This window comes from Oncorhynchus nerka, linkage group LG22, assembly GCF_034236695.1.
Source record: "Oncorhynchus nerka isolate Pitt River linkage group LG22, Oner_Uvic_2.0, whole genome shotgun sequence".
Taxonomy (NCBI): Eukaryota; Metazoa; Chordata; class Actinopteri; order Salmoniformes; family Salmonidae; genus Oncorhynchus; species Oncorhynchus nerka.
This window is the reverse complement of record NC_088417.1, coordinates 81659518-81674708: the sequence shown is the minus strand read 5'-3', so window position 1 is coordinate 81674708 and position 15191 is coordinate 81659518. Positions and strand designations below refer to the sequence as shown.

Genomic DNA, 15191 nt, shown 5'->3' with positions numbered 1-15191 from the left:
ATTCTAGATCAACCCCTAGGATCTTTTCAATTTCTTGCAGGACACCAGACCAGTATCTTTGTATTTTGGTACATGACCATAAACAATGTGTTAGGGTGCCTGTATCAGTTTTGCATTTAAGACACTGAGGGGAAGAGGAAGTGGGGCTAAAAGCATGTCTGCGATTTGGGGATATATGCAATCTGTGTATTATTCTTAATTGGATTGCTCTAGTACGGTTACATATAGATATTGTTTTTGCATATCTCCAAATGTCCTCCCACATCTCTTCGTCAATAGTAACAGACAATTCTTTCTCCCACACTTGTTTCACCCTCTGTGTGTTGACAGCAGAAAAGGACCTTAAAGTATCATAAAACAGACTTACAGACATTTTCCTTTGTGGGAAAAAAAGCATTCTTTCAATGACAGACACATCAGGGTTACCAATTAAGGTGGTGCTCTCCAGAATATAATGTCTTACTTGTAGGAAGCGGAAAAAGTCCTGCTTTGGGAGTCGATATTTCTCGACCATCTGCTCAAATGACAACAAAATCTTATCAGCGAATAAGTCGTTTAGCCTGCGTATGCCCTTATTAAGCCATAAGTTAAAGCCAGCATCCAGCAATCCTGGGCTGAAATCTGGGTTGTTAAGAATTGGGGTAAGAGCAGAGGTTAGTTTGGACCTTCCCAGGAAGCGTTGAACTGACCTCCATACTTTGAGTGTGTTAAGTGTAACGGGATTATTGCAGTGTTCTACAGACTTGAAACTTCTGAAAAATAAAATATCCTGTAAGGGGCATTTTGAAAGAAAAGTCTCAATGTCTAACCAAATAGAGGAGTCATCATTTGTGATCCAGTCAGAAATATAACAAAGGTGGGCACACCATTGATAGAACCTGATATTGGGCAGGTCCAAGCCGCCCATAGAACTTGGCAGCTGCAATATTGCCATCTTAAGTCTTGGCTTGCGTTTACTCCATATAAAGGAACTTAGCCATCCATTTACATCCTTATTACCTTATTGGAGAGCAATACTGGGATCATTTGGATTGGGTAAAGTAGTCTAGGTAAAACGTTCATTTTCAAGAGGGATATTCTACCCAACCAAGAAATCGGGAGAGAGTTCCAGCGCTCCAGATCCTGTCTTATTGTATCAAACAAGGGAACAAAATTGGCTTTGTACATTAGCTGGAATTTAGGAGTTACAAATATACCCAGATACATGAAACCTGAGGGAGACCATTTAAAAGGGAAGGGGGGAGAAGTATTAGGTACAGAGTGCAGGCTACCAAGTGGCATAGCCTCTGACTTAGTAAGGTTAATCTTGTAGCCTGAGAATCCGCTGAATAATTCAATAATATTAATAAGAGATGTAATTGAAGTCTCGGGACTAGAGAGGAATATCAGGACATCATCAGCATACAAGCTTATTTTATGGTGAAGATCACCAATGAGCAGCCCCTGTATAGCAGGCGTTACCCTGATGGCCTCGGCCAGTGGTTCCATAACGAGTGCAAAGAGGGGGGATAAAGGACAGCCCTGTCTGGTACCTCTGTGTATAGAGAAGCTATTTGACCGTAGCCCATTAGTAAGGACAGCAGCCTGAGGGTCATCATATAAAACTTTCACCCATTTTATAAAGTTGTCCCCCAGACCAAATTTATTTAGAGCAAATAATAGGTAAGACCACTCCACACGATCAAATGCTTTCTCAGCATCTAGGGAGAGCACAAGACCATCCACAGCACTTTGTTGGTAGGCTTGAATTACATTAAGAAGCCGCCTGACGTTGTTGCATGACTTACGGCCCCTAATGAAGCCAGTTTGGTCTCCTTTCACAATTAGTGGCAGTGAGTCCTCTAATCTTGTGGCTAGAATTTTAGAAAGCAATTTTCTATCCACATTCAGAAGGGAAATTGGTCTGTACGAGGAACAAGACTCTGGACATTTTCCCTTTTTGAGAATAAGTGAAATGTTGGCTTCTCTCAGCGTTTGAGGGAGTTGGTCATTTGAAAATGAGTGGTTAAACATATCACGCAATGGCTCAAGGATCAGGCCATGGAACTCTTTATAGAACTCACTACAAAACCCGTCTGGTCCTGGAGCCTTACCATTTTGCAGATTCTTAATTGCGAACATTATCTCTTCCTTGGTAATAGGGGCATTAAGGAGGGACCTCTGTTCTTCGGAGATAGTAGGGAGCTCAATCTTACAAAATAAGTTCTCCATTAATTTGGGTGCATCCTTTGGCAGTTCTGAGGCATAAAGGTTTGTATAAAATTTCTTAAATGAGTCACTTATCAATTTATTTTCATATAAATGATTACCATCAGAATCAGTAATAGTAGCAATTGACTGAGAGTCAGCCCTCTTTTTAGCTAGGTATGCCAAGTACTTTCCTGGCTTATCGCCATGTTCATATAGCTTTTGCCTGACAAATCTCATTTTCTTTTCAGCGTCCTGTGTTAGGAGAGAGTCTAACGTTGATCTAATGACTGATATTTCCTTTAATAGTGCAGGAGTGGGCGTTTTAATGTAGTCCTTCTCTTTAGTTCCTAATTCACCCTCTAACATTTTTAGCTTTTCCCGCTTTTTCCGTCTCTTAGTAGCTGTGTATGACATAATCAGACCCCTGGCATACGCTTTACAGGTCTCCCAAAGGAGCCAGGGGTTATCTGTTGATTGAGAGTTAGAGAAAAATGCTTTAAACTCTGATATAAAATATGATGTGAATGTATGGTCTTTAAGAATGGTTGTGTTCAACCTCCAATGTCTTGACCGATTGAATTGAGTTTTATGTCCAGGATCACCTCAGCATGATCAGATATGACTATGCTTCCTATCCTAGCAGATAAAACAGACTGCAAAGACATCTTGGGCATAAAAAAATAATCTATTCTAGTCTGACATCCATGAGGTGCAGAGAAAAAAGTGAACTCTCTGTTGGAGGGATGGAAAGCTCTCCAGACATCCGCATACCCCAGATCATCACAAATAACTTTAAGTGACTTAGCTTGATGAGAGAGTGAAGCTATACCACTGGGAAACTTATCAATAAGGGGGTTCAACAAGCAGTTAAAATCTCCTCCAACCACTGCAATGTCTGAGTTTAATTCTGAAAAGTCTAGAAATGCCTTAGTGAGGAAATCAGGGGGGTGAGCAGGGGGGAAGTAAATATTCATTATGGAAATGTTCTGCCCTTGTAAAGTACCATTAATTATAACAAAGCGACCAAATTTATCTTTCACACAATTCAAGACCTTAAGTTCTTTTTCACCAGAATTGCTACACCTCTACTTCTGGATGTAAATGATGAGAAAAACACTTGACCAAACCCTCCTTGTTGTAATTTCAGGTGCTCCTTATCATCCAAATGAGTTTCTTGCAACAGGGCAATATCAATATTTTCTTTTTTCAAAAAAGACAATACTTTCTTCCTCTTAATGGGGTTATGGCTCCCTCTAATGTTCCACGTACATACACGCAGTCTGTTATCTGCCATTGTATCTTGACCATTCAATATTCAGACTGGATCCTACTGTAAAAGTGGGGTGGTACCTTTTTCCATGTGTTGAACTCTCCTCTATCTCACTGAGCACAAACAAAAAATATGAACCCTGAACTCGAACTATACTAAACCCAAAAATGAAACATGTAAAAATCCAAAAGGGGGTTTTCCCACTAGCTAACATGCAGGGGATTTCAACTCTCCAATGTAGACTCTTAAGTCCGCATTGCCGCTCAATAGCCTCATCCTTTATATATATGGAAAAGAAAATCAATAGAAGAAGATTGAGGCTCTTCCACCTAAAACCAAGCCTGGGCACCAATATGGATTCACACATATCTCAGCCTGAGCTATAGCGGCTATTACTTTAGCAAGAAAAATAATAAAGATACGAATATTACTGAGCCGGAGTACGTGAGGACTCGCACCACTGTTTCATGATCAGATTCAACCAAAAATAACCAAACTTATACAATGCTGTGGAGGGCAGCTTAAAGTTATTTACCCGAGAGAGTCAATAAACGCAGCAGCCTCTTCAGGTGTGTAGAGCTTTTTAGGTGATCCGTTGACCATAATCTTCAATGTGGCCGGGTACAACAGTGCGTAGTCCATCTTCATTCTCCTGAGTCGAGCCTTCGCCTCATCAAACGCTTTGCGTCTTCGTACAACCGCTGTGGAATAATCATTGAAGAATGAGACCTTTGGACCTTTATGTTGACTACCATCAGAGCCGATGTTTCTAGCAGCATCCATGATGCGCTGCTTGTCGGTGAAGTTGTGGAACTTTATAACCACCGGCCGTGGGCGTTGATTGGGGCCGGGTATCGGCGCTTGAGAGCGATGGGCTCTGTCCAGCTTCACACGACCAGCCTTAGTGTCCATTTGTAGGTAGCCAGGGATCCATTCCTCAAAGAATTTTACTGAACGTGTCCCTTCAGAATTTTCCGGGAGTCCCACAACACGAATATTGCATCTGCGTCCTCGATTATCCAAGTCGTCAATGTGCTCCGCCATTTCGCGCACCTGTTTCTCGAGTGCTTTTATCTTAGCGTCCATAGATGTAGTTGAAGTTTCCACTGCAGCAATTCTTCCTTCCGCCTCAACAACCCGTTTCACAACGCTCTGTATTTCAGCTGAATGACCTGCTATTGCTTCCAAGACCGTTCTTATCTTAGCATCGATAACTTAATGTTATCAGTCATCTTTTGAATTATCAGGTCCATTGTGCCTGGGTCCGCAATGGTGTTAGCTTCGCTAACTTTAGCTAGCTCCTCGTGCACATCCACAGGGGTGGTGGTTTTGGTCGACTTCTTAGTAGTTCTATTGGGCATGTTGTCGGAGATTTTTGCGAAATAGTCGTCAAGACTCATTATATGGTAACATATTTAGCCAATTCTACCACTTTTTCAAGCTAGGAGATTAATGTAAGAATATAAATTTACGAATGCCACGAGAGCTCGCTGAAACACCGTGTTCTCTCTACGGCGCCATTTTGTCCCCCTTTTAACCAATGAGAACGTTCTTAACTGACTTGCCTAGTTAAATAAAGGTTCAATAAAAATATTAAAAGTTGACACATCCTACTCATAAGGGTTTTTCTTTATTTTTTAAAACTATTTTCTACATTGTAGAATAATAGTGAAGACATCACAACTATTAACACACATGGAATCATGTAGTAACCAAAAAAGTGTTATACAAATCAAAATATATTTTACATTCTTCAAAATTGCCACCCTTTGCCTTGACAGCTTTACACAAGCTTGGCATTCTCTCAACCAGCTTCAACTGGAATGCTATTCCAACAGTCTTGAAGGAGTTCCCACATATGCTGAGCATTTGTTGGCTGCTTTTCCTTCACTCTGTGGTCCAACTCATCCCAAACCATCTCAATTGGGTTGAGGTCGGGTGATTGTGGAGGCCAGGTCATCTGATGTAGCACTCCACCACTCTCCTTTTCAACAGGACAATGACCCAAAACACACCACCAGGCTGCGTAAGGGCTATTCTGGTTAAAGCCAGTTTGCGCTGTTCTGTGAAGGAAGTAGTACACAGCGTTGTGCAGAGATCTTCAGTTTCTTGGTAATTTCTTTCATTTCTCAGAACAAGAATAGACTGACGAGTTTCAGAAGAAAGTTATTTGCTTCTGGCCATTTTGAGCCTGTAATCAAACCCACAAATGCTGATGCTCAAGATACTCAACTAGTCTAAAGAAGGCCAGTTTTATTGCTTCTTTAATCAGGACAACAGTTTTCAGCTGTGCTAACATAATTGCAAAAGGGTTTTCTAATGATCAATTAGCCTTTTAAAATTATAAACTTGGATTAGCTAACACAACATGCCATTGTGGTTGCTGGTAATGGGCCTATGTAGATTTTCCATTAAAAAAAACGGACATTCCAAGCTACAATAGTCATTTACAACATTAACAATGTCTACACTGTATTTCTGATCAATTTGATGTTATTGTAATGGACCAAAAAATGTGCTTTTCTTTAAAAAACTAGGACATTTCTAAGTGACCCCAAACTTTTGAACGGTAGTGTGTGTACATATACAGTTGAAATCAGATGTTCACATACACTTAGATTCACATAGACTTAGTCATTAAAACTTGTTTTTCAACCTCTCCACAACTTTCTTGTTAATAACCTATAGTTTTGGCAAGTCGGTTAGGACATCTACTTTGTGCATGACAAGTCATTTTTCCAACAATTGTTTACAGACAGATTATTTCACTTATTCACTGTATCACAATTCCAGTGGGTCAGAAGTTTACACACACTAAGTTGACTGTGCCTTTAAACAGCATGGAAAATTCCAGAAAATTATATAATGGCTTTAGAAGCTTCTGATAAATGATGTCAATTAGCCTGAGTGAATTGGAGGTGTACTTGTGGATGTATTTCTCAAGGCCCGCCTTCAAACTCAGTGCCTCTTTGCTTGACATCATGGGAAAATCAAAAGAAATAAGCCAAGACCTCAGAAAGAAAAATGGTAGACCTCCACAAGTCTCATTGGGAGTAATTTCCAAATGCCTGAAGGTACCACGTTCATCTGTACAAACACCATGGGACCAAGCAGCCGTCATTAACATTTCCTAGATGGCGTAGCAGTGTTTTGTTCGTCCTCTCGTGTACTTTTGTATACATTTCACCCCCAAAAAAATTCTCTCTTTTTGATTTTTAATTCGATTATACCATCTGGTAACCTGCCTCACCCAATGTGATACGGAATAACTATTATTTTTTACTTTGGAACACATTCAAGAACCTCCAGAAGCTAACCAGCTAATTAGCTACAAGCTATTTAGTCATTTTTAGCCACTGCTAGCGGCTTTTACCTTCTGCACAGACGCCAGCCCTGTTTTTAGCCTGGATATTACTCGCCAATCTACCAGTATCGGACTGTCTCTCCACAACAACGCCGGATTCCTGCCATAATCCCTGAGCCACTACTTCTGATCCTCACAGCTATCTTGCAGCTATCTTGCAGCTAGCTAGCTCAGAGCTATTCCAGTTTTGATAGCCTTTAGCCGCAACCTCACCCTACTCTGTTCCCCGGGTGATGTGGAGGTAAACCCAGGCCCTGCATGTCCCCAGGCACCCTCATTTGTTGACTTCTGTGATTGAAAAAGCCTTGGTTTCATGCATGTCAACATCAGAAGCCTCCTCCCTAAGTTTGTTTTACTCACTGCTTTAGCACACTCTGCTAACCCTGATGTCCCTGTCGTGTCTGAATCCTGGCTTAGGAAGGCCCCCAAAAATTCAGAGATTTCCATACCAAACTATAACACTTTCCGTCAAGATAGAACTGCCAGAGGGGGAGGAGTTGCAATCTACTGGAGAGATAGCCTGCAAAGTTCTGTCATACTTTCCAGGTCTATGCCCAAACAGTTCGAACTCCAAATTAAAAAAATTAATCTCTCCAGAAATAAGTCTCTCACTGTTGCCGCCTGCTACCGGACCCCCTCAGCTCCCAGCTGTGCCCTGGACACCATCTGTGCATTGATCGCCCCCCATTTAGCTTCAGAGTTTGTTCTGTTAGGTGACCTAAACTGGGATATGCTTAACACCCCGGCATTCCTACAATCTAAGCTAGATGCCCTCAATCTCACACAAATCATCAAGGAACCCACCAGGTACAACCCTAAATCCGTAAACATGGGCACCCTATTAGACATTATCCTGACCAACTTGCCCTCCAAATACACCTCTGCTGTCTTCAATCAGGATCTCAGCAATCACTGCCTGTATCTGCTACGGGTCCGCGGTCAAATGACCACTCCTCGTCACTGTCAAACGCTCCATAAAACCCTTCTGCGAGCAGGCCTTTCTAATCGACCTGGCCCGGGTATCCTGGAAGGATATTGACCTCATCCCGTCAGTTGACGATGCCTGGTCATTCTTTAAGAGTAACTTCCTCACCATATTAGATAAGCATGCTCCGTTAAAAAAATGCAGAACTAAGAACAGATATAGCCCTTGGTTCACTCCAGACCTGACTGCCCTCGACCAGCACAAAAACATCCTGTGGCGGACTGCAATAGCATCGAATAGTCCCCGCGATATGCAACTGTTCAGGGAAGTCAGGAACCAATACACGCAGTCAGTCAGGAAAGCAAAGGCCAGTTTTTTCAAGCAGAAATTTGCATCCTTTAGCTCTAACTCCAAAAAGTTCTGGGACACTGTAAAGTCCATGGAGAACAAGAGCACCTCCTCCCAGCTGCCCACTGCACTGAGGCTAGGTAACACAGTCACCACCGATAAATCCGTGATAATCGAAAACTTCAACAAGCATTTCTCAACGGCTGGCCATGCCTTCCTCCTGGCTACTCCAACCTCGGCCAACAGCTCCGCCCCCCCAGCTACTCGCCCAAGCCTCCCCAGCTTCTCCTTTACCCAAATCCAGATAGCAGATGTTCTGAAAGAGCTGCAAAACCTGGACCCATACAAATCAGCTGGGCTTGACAATCTGGACCCTCTATTTCTGAAACTGTCCGCCGCCATTGTCGCAACCCCTATTACCAGCCTGTTCAACCTCTCCTTCGTATCATCTGAGATCCCCAAGGATTGGAAAGCTGCCGCGGTCATCCCCCTCTTCAAAGGGGGAGACACCCTGGACCCAAACTGTTACAGACCTATATCCATCCTGCCCTGCCTATCTAAGGTCTTCGAAAGCCAAGTCAACAAACAGATCACTGACCATCTCGAATCCCACCGTACCTTCTCCGCTGTGCAATCCGGTTTCCGAGCCGGTCACGGGTGTACCTCAGCCACGCTCAAGGTACTAAACGATATCATAACCGCCATCGATAAAAGACAGTACTGTGCAGCTGTCTTCATCGACCTGGCCAAGGCTTTCGACTCTGTCAATCACCATATTCTTATCGGCAGACTGGTTCACCAACTACTTTGCAGACAGAGTTCAGTGTGTCAAATCGGAGGGCATGTTGTCCGGTCCTCTGGCAGTCTCTATGGGGGTACCACAGGGTTCAATTCTTGGGCCGACTCTATTCTCTGTATATATCAGAGAATATATTGTACTTCCGGTGCCGACAGAGATGGCCGCCTCGCTTCGCGTTCCTAGGAAACTATGCAGTTTAAAAAAAATTTTTTACATGTTATTTCTTACATTGGTACCCCAGGTCATCTTAGGTTTCATTACATACAGTCGAGAAGAACTACTGAACATAAGAGCAGCGTCAACTCACCATCAGTACGACCAAGAATATGACTTTCGCGAAGCAGATCCTGTGTTCTGCCTTTCACCCAGGACAACGGAATGGATCCCAGCCGGCGACCCCAAAAAACGACTTCGAAAAAGGGGAAAACGAAGCGGTCTTCTGGTCTGACTCCGGAGACGGGCACATCGTGCACCACTCCCTAGCATTCTCCTCGCCAATGTCCAGTCTCTTGACAACAAGGTTGATGAAATCCGAGCAAGGGTAGCATTCCAGAGGGACATCAGAGACTGTAACGTTCTTTGCTTCACGGAAACATGGCTCACTGGAGAGACGCTATCGGAGACGGTGCAGCCAGCTGGTTTCTCCACGCATCGCGCCGACAGAAACAAACATCTTTCTGGTAAGAAGAGGGGCGGGGGCGTATGCTTTATGGTTAACGTGACGTGGTGTGGCCAAAACAACATACAGGAACTCAAGTCCTTCTGTTCACCTGATTTAGAATTCCTCACAATCAAATGTAGACCAGACCGCATTATCTACCAAGGGAATTCTCTTCGATTATAATCACAGCCGTATATATTCCCCCCCAAGCAGACACATTGATGGCTCTGAACGAACTTTATTTGACTCTTTGCAAACTGGAATCCATATATCCGGAGGCTGCATTCATTGTAGCTGGGGATTTTAACAAGGCTAATCTGAAAACAAGACTCCCTAAATTTTATCAGCATATCGATTGCGCAACCAGGGCTGGAAAAACCTTGGATCATTGCTATTCCAACTGCCGCGACGCATATAAGGCCCTGCCCCGCCCTCCTTTCGGAAAAGCTGACCACGACTCCATTTTGTTGATCCCTGCCTACAGACAGAAACTAAAACAAAAAGCTCCCGCTGAGGTCTGTTCAACGCTGGTCCGACCAATCTGATTCCACACTCCAAGACTGCTTCCATCACGTGGACTGGGATATGTTCCGTATTGCGTCAGACGACAACATTGACGAATACGCTGATTCGGTGTGCGAGTTCATTAGAACATGCGTTGAAGATGTCGTTCCCATAGCAACGATTAAAACATTCCCAAACCAGAAACCGTGGATTGATGGCAGCATTCGCGTGAAACTGAAAGCGCGAACCACTGCTTTTAATCAGGGCAAGGTGACTGGAAACATGACCGAATACAAACAGTGTAACTATTTCCTCCGCAAGGCAATCAAACAAGCTAAGCGTCAGTATAGAGACAAAGTAGAATCTCAATTCAACGGCTCAGACACAAGAGGTATGTGGCAGGGTCTACAGTCAATCACGGATTACAAAAAGAAAACCAGCACCGTCACAGACCAGGATGTCTTGCTCCCAGGCAGACTAAATAACTTTTTTGCCCGCTTTGAGGACAATACAGTGCCACTGACACTGCCCGCAACTAAAACATAAGGACTCTCCTTCACTGCAGCCGACGTGAGGAAAACATTTAAACGTGTCAACCCTCGCAAGGATGCAGGCCCAGACAGCATCCCCAGCCGCGCCCTCAGAGCATGCGCAGACCAGCTGGCTGGTGTGTTTACGGACATATTCAATCAATCCCTATCCCAGTCTGTTGTTCCCACATGCTTCAAGAGGGCCACCATTGTTCCTGTTCCCAAGAAAGCTAAGGTAACTGAGGTAAACGACTACCGCCCCGTAGCACTCACTTCCGTCATCATGAAGTGCTTTGAGAGACTAGTCAAGGACCATATCACCTCCACCCTACCTGACACCCTAGATCCACTCCAATTTGCTTACCGCCCAAATAGGTCCACAGACGATGCAATCTCAACCACACTGCACACTGCCCTAACCCATCTGGACAAGAGGAATACCTATGTGAGAATGCTGTTCATCGACTACAGCTCGGCATTTAACACCATAGTGCCCTCCAAGCTCGAGACCCTGGGTCTCGACCCCGCCCTGCGCAACTGGATACTGGACTTCCTGACGGGCCGCCCCCAGGTGGTGAGGGTAGGCAACAACATCTCCACCCCGCTGATCCTCAACACTGGGGCCCCACAAGGGTGCGTTCTGAGCCCTCTCCTGTACTCCCTGTTCACCCACGACTGCGTGGCCACACACGCCTCCAACTCAATCATCAAGTTTGCGGACGACACAACAGTGGTAGGCTTGATTACCAACAACGACGAGACGGCCTACAGGGAGGAGGTGGGGGCCCTCGGAGTGTGGTGTCAGGAAAATAACCTCACACTCAACGTCAACAAAACTAAGGAGATGATTGTGGACTTCAGGAAACAGCAGAGGGAACACCCCCCTATCCACATCGATGGAACAGTAGTGGAGAGGGTAGTAAGTTTTAAGTTCCTCGGCATACACATCACAGACAAACTGAATTGGTCCACCCAAACAGACAGCATCGTGAAGAAGGCGCAGCAGCGCCTCTTCAACCTCAGGAGGCTGAAGAAATTCGGCTTGTCACCAAAAGCACTCACAAACTTCTAAAGATGCACAATCGAGAGTATCACCGCCTGGTACGGCAACTGCTCCGCCCACAACCGTAAGGCTCTCCAAAGGGTAGGGAGGTCTACACAACGCATCACCGGGGGCAAACTACCTGCCCTCCAGGACACCTACACCACCCGATGTCACAGGAAGGCCATAAAGATCGTCAAGGACAACAACCACCCGAGCCACTGCCTGTTCACCCCGCTATCATCCAGAAGGCGAGGTCAGTACAGGTGCATCAAAGCTGGGACCGAGAGACTGAAAAACAGCTTCTATCTCAAGGCCATCAGACTGTTAAACAGCCACCACTAACATTGAGTGGCTGCTGCCAACACACTGACCCAACTCCAGCCACTTTAATAATGGGAATTGATGGGAAATTATGTAAAATATATCACTAGCCACTTTAGACAATGCTACCTAATATAATGTTTACATACCCTACATTATTCATCTCATATGTATACGTATATACTGTACTCCATTTCATCTACTGCATCCTTATGTAATACATGTATCACTAGCCACTTTAACTATGCCACTTTGTTTACATACTCATCTCATATGTATATACTGCACTCAATACCATCTACTGTATCTTGCCTATGCCGCTCTGTACCATCACTCATTCATATATCTTTATGTACATATTCTTTATCCCCTTACACTTGTGTCTATAAGGTAGTAGTTTTGGAATTGTTAGCTAGATTACTTGTTGGTTATTACTGCATTGTCGGAACTAGAAGCACAAGCATTTCGCTACACTCGCACTAACGTCTGCTAACCATGTGTATGTGACAAATAACAATTGATTTGATGTTGCTCTTGCTGCGGGCGATTCCCTGATCCACCTCTACGCAGACGACACCATTCTATATACTTCTGGCCCTTCCTTGGACACTATGCTATCTAACCTCCAAACGAGATTCAATGCTATACAACACTCCTTCCGTGGCCTCCAACTGCTCTTAAACGCTAGTAAAACCAAATGCATGCTTTTCAACAGTTCGCTGCCTGCACCCGCACGCCCAACTTGCATCACCACCCTGGATGGTTCTGACCTAGAATATGTGGACCTCTATAAGTACCTAGGTGTCTGGCTAGACTGCAAACTCTCCTTCCAGACTCACATCAAACATCTCCAATCCAAAATCAAATCTAGAGTCGGCTTTCTATTTCGCAACAAAGCCTCCTTCACTCACGCCGCCAAACATACCCTAGTAAAATTGACTATCCTACCAATCCTCGACTTCGGCGATCTCATCTACAAAATAGCTTCCAATACTCTACTCAGCAAACTGGATGCAGTTTATCACAGTCCCATCCGTTTTATTACTAAAGCACCTTATACCACCCACCACTGCGACCTGTATGCTCTAGTCGGCTGGCCCTCGCTACATGTTCGTCGCCAGACCCACTGGCTCCAGGTCATCTACAAGTCTATGCTAGGTAAAGCTCCACCTTATCTCGGTTCACTGGTCACGATGGCAACACCCACCCGTAGCACGCGCTCCAGCAGGTGTATCTCACTGATCATTCCTAAAGCCAAAACCTCATTTGGCCGCCTTTCCTTCCAGTTCTCTGCTTCCTGTGACTAGAACGAATTGCAAAAATCTCTGAAGTTGGAGACTTATCTCCCTCAACAACTTTAAACATCTGCTATCTGAGCAGCTAACCGATCGCTGCAGCTGTACATAGTCCATCGGTATATACCCCACCCAATTTACCTACCTCATCCCCATACTGTTTTAATTTTATTTACTTTTCTGCTCTTTTGCACACCATTATCTCTACCTGCACATGTTCATCTCATCAGTTATCACTCCAGTGTTAATCTACTAAATTGTAATTATTCACTCCTATGGCCTATTTATTGCCTACCTCCTCATGCCTTTTGCACACAATGTATATATATTTAAAAAAACTTCTACTATGTTATTGACTTGTTTATTGTTTGTTTACTCCATGCGTAACTCTGTGTTGTTGTCTGTTCACACTGCTATGCTTTATCTTGGCCAGGTCGCAGTTGCAAATGAGAACTTGTTCTCAACTAGCCTACCTGGTTAAATAAAGGTGAAATAAAAATGTGAAAAAATAAAAATAGCACTCAGGAAGGAGACACGTTCTGTCTCCTAGAGATGAACGTACTTCGGTGCAAAAAAATCCCAGAACAGCAGCAAAGGACCTTGTGAAGATGCTGGCGGAAACAGGTACAAAATCTATATCCACAGTAAAACGAGTCCTATATCGACATAACCTGGAAGGCCGCTCAGCAAGGAAGAAGCCACTGCTCCAAAACTGCCATAAAAAAGCCAGACTACGGTTTGCAACTGCACATGGGGACAAAGATCATACTTTTTGGAGAAATGTCCTCTGGTCTGATGAAACAAAAATAGAACTGTTTGGAGTAAAAAGGGGAGGCTTGCAAGCCGAAGAACACCATCCCAACCGCGAAGCACGGGGGTGGCAGCATCATGTTCTGGGGGTGCTTTGCTGCAGGAGGGAAAATGATGTGGATATATTGAAGCAACATCTCAAGACATCAGTCAGGAAGTTAAATCTTGGTAGCAAATGGGTCTTCCAAATGGACAATGACCCGAAGCATATGTCCAAAGTTGTGGCAAAATGGCTTAAGGACAACAAAGTCAAGATATTGGAGTGGCCATCACAAAGCCCTGACCTCAATCCCATAGAAAATGTGTGGGCAGAACTGAAAAAGCATGTACGAGCTAGGAGGCCTACAAACCTGACTCAGTTACACCAGCTCTGTCAGGAGGAATGGGCCAAAATTCACCCAACTTATTGTGGGAAGCTACCTGAAACGTTTGACCCAAGTTAAACAATTGAAAGGCAATGCTACCAAATACTAATTGAGTGTATGTAAACTTCTGACCCAATGGGAATGTGAAAGAAATAAAAGCTAAAATAAATAATTCTCTCTACTATTATTCTGACATTTCACATTCTTAAAATAAAGTGGTGATCCTAACTGACCTAAGACAGGGAATGTCTACTAGGATTAAATGTCAGGAATTGTGAAAAACACAATAGCCCTGATCTGGTCATGAAGGACACCCCCAGACTATTGTTCTCAACTTCTCATGAGAAAACAACAAACCAGCTGCTTCCTTGAATGAGCTAAATGTTCACGTCATGTATGGATTACAATCTGAATTTGTCCCCACCCAAGCACATCCAGTTCCAAAATGCTGTAAAACAGGTTGCCCTTTTTTGCACTGACATGAGCAGGACCAACACAACAATGGAGCAGTTCTCTCTCGCTCTCATTGTTCTTCCTCGCTTTCTCTATGCTCTTCCTCGCTCTCTCTCTATGCTCTTCCTCACGAGAGAGCATAGAGAGAGAGCGCGAGGAAGAGCATAGAGGAAGAGAGAGTGGGTGACCTGTTTTACAGCATTTTGGAACTGGATGTGCTTGGTTGGGGACAAATGATTTCTAAATGCAGATCAGGGCAATTAACAGAAAAGTGAAAACACAGTGGAAGTTAGTACCGACTCCATTTCGTA

The 15191-nt window shown here is 44.0% G+C and overlaps 1 protein-coding gene across 3 annotated transcripts in view; it reads right to left on the bottom strand.

Annotated features, from left to right (window-relative positions):
* LOC115105850 (ARF GTPase-activating protein GIT2-like) overlaps nt 1–15191 on the bottom strand; it is a 37820-nt gene that overhangs the window by 8936 nt on the left and 13693 nt on the right. The gene's annotated exons all lie outside the window — the stretch shown is intronic.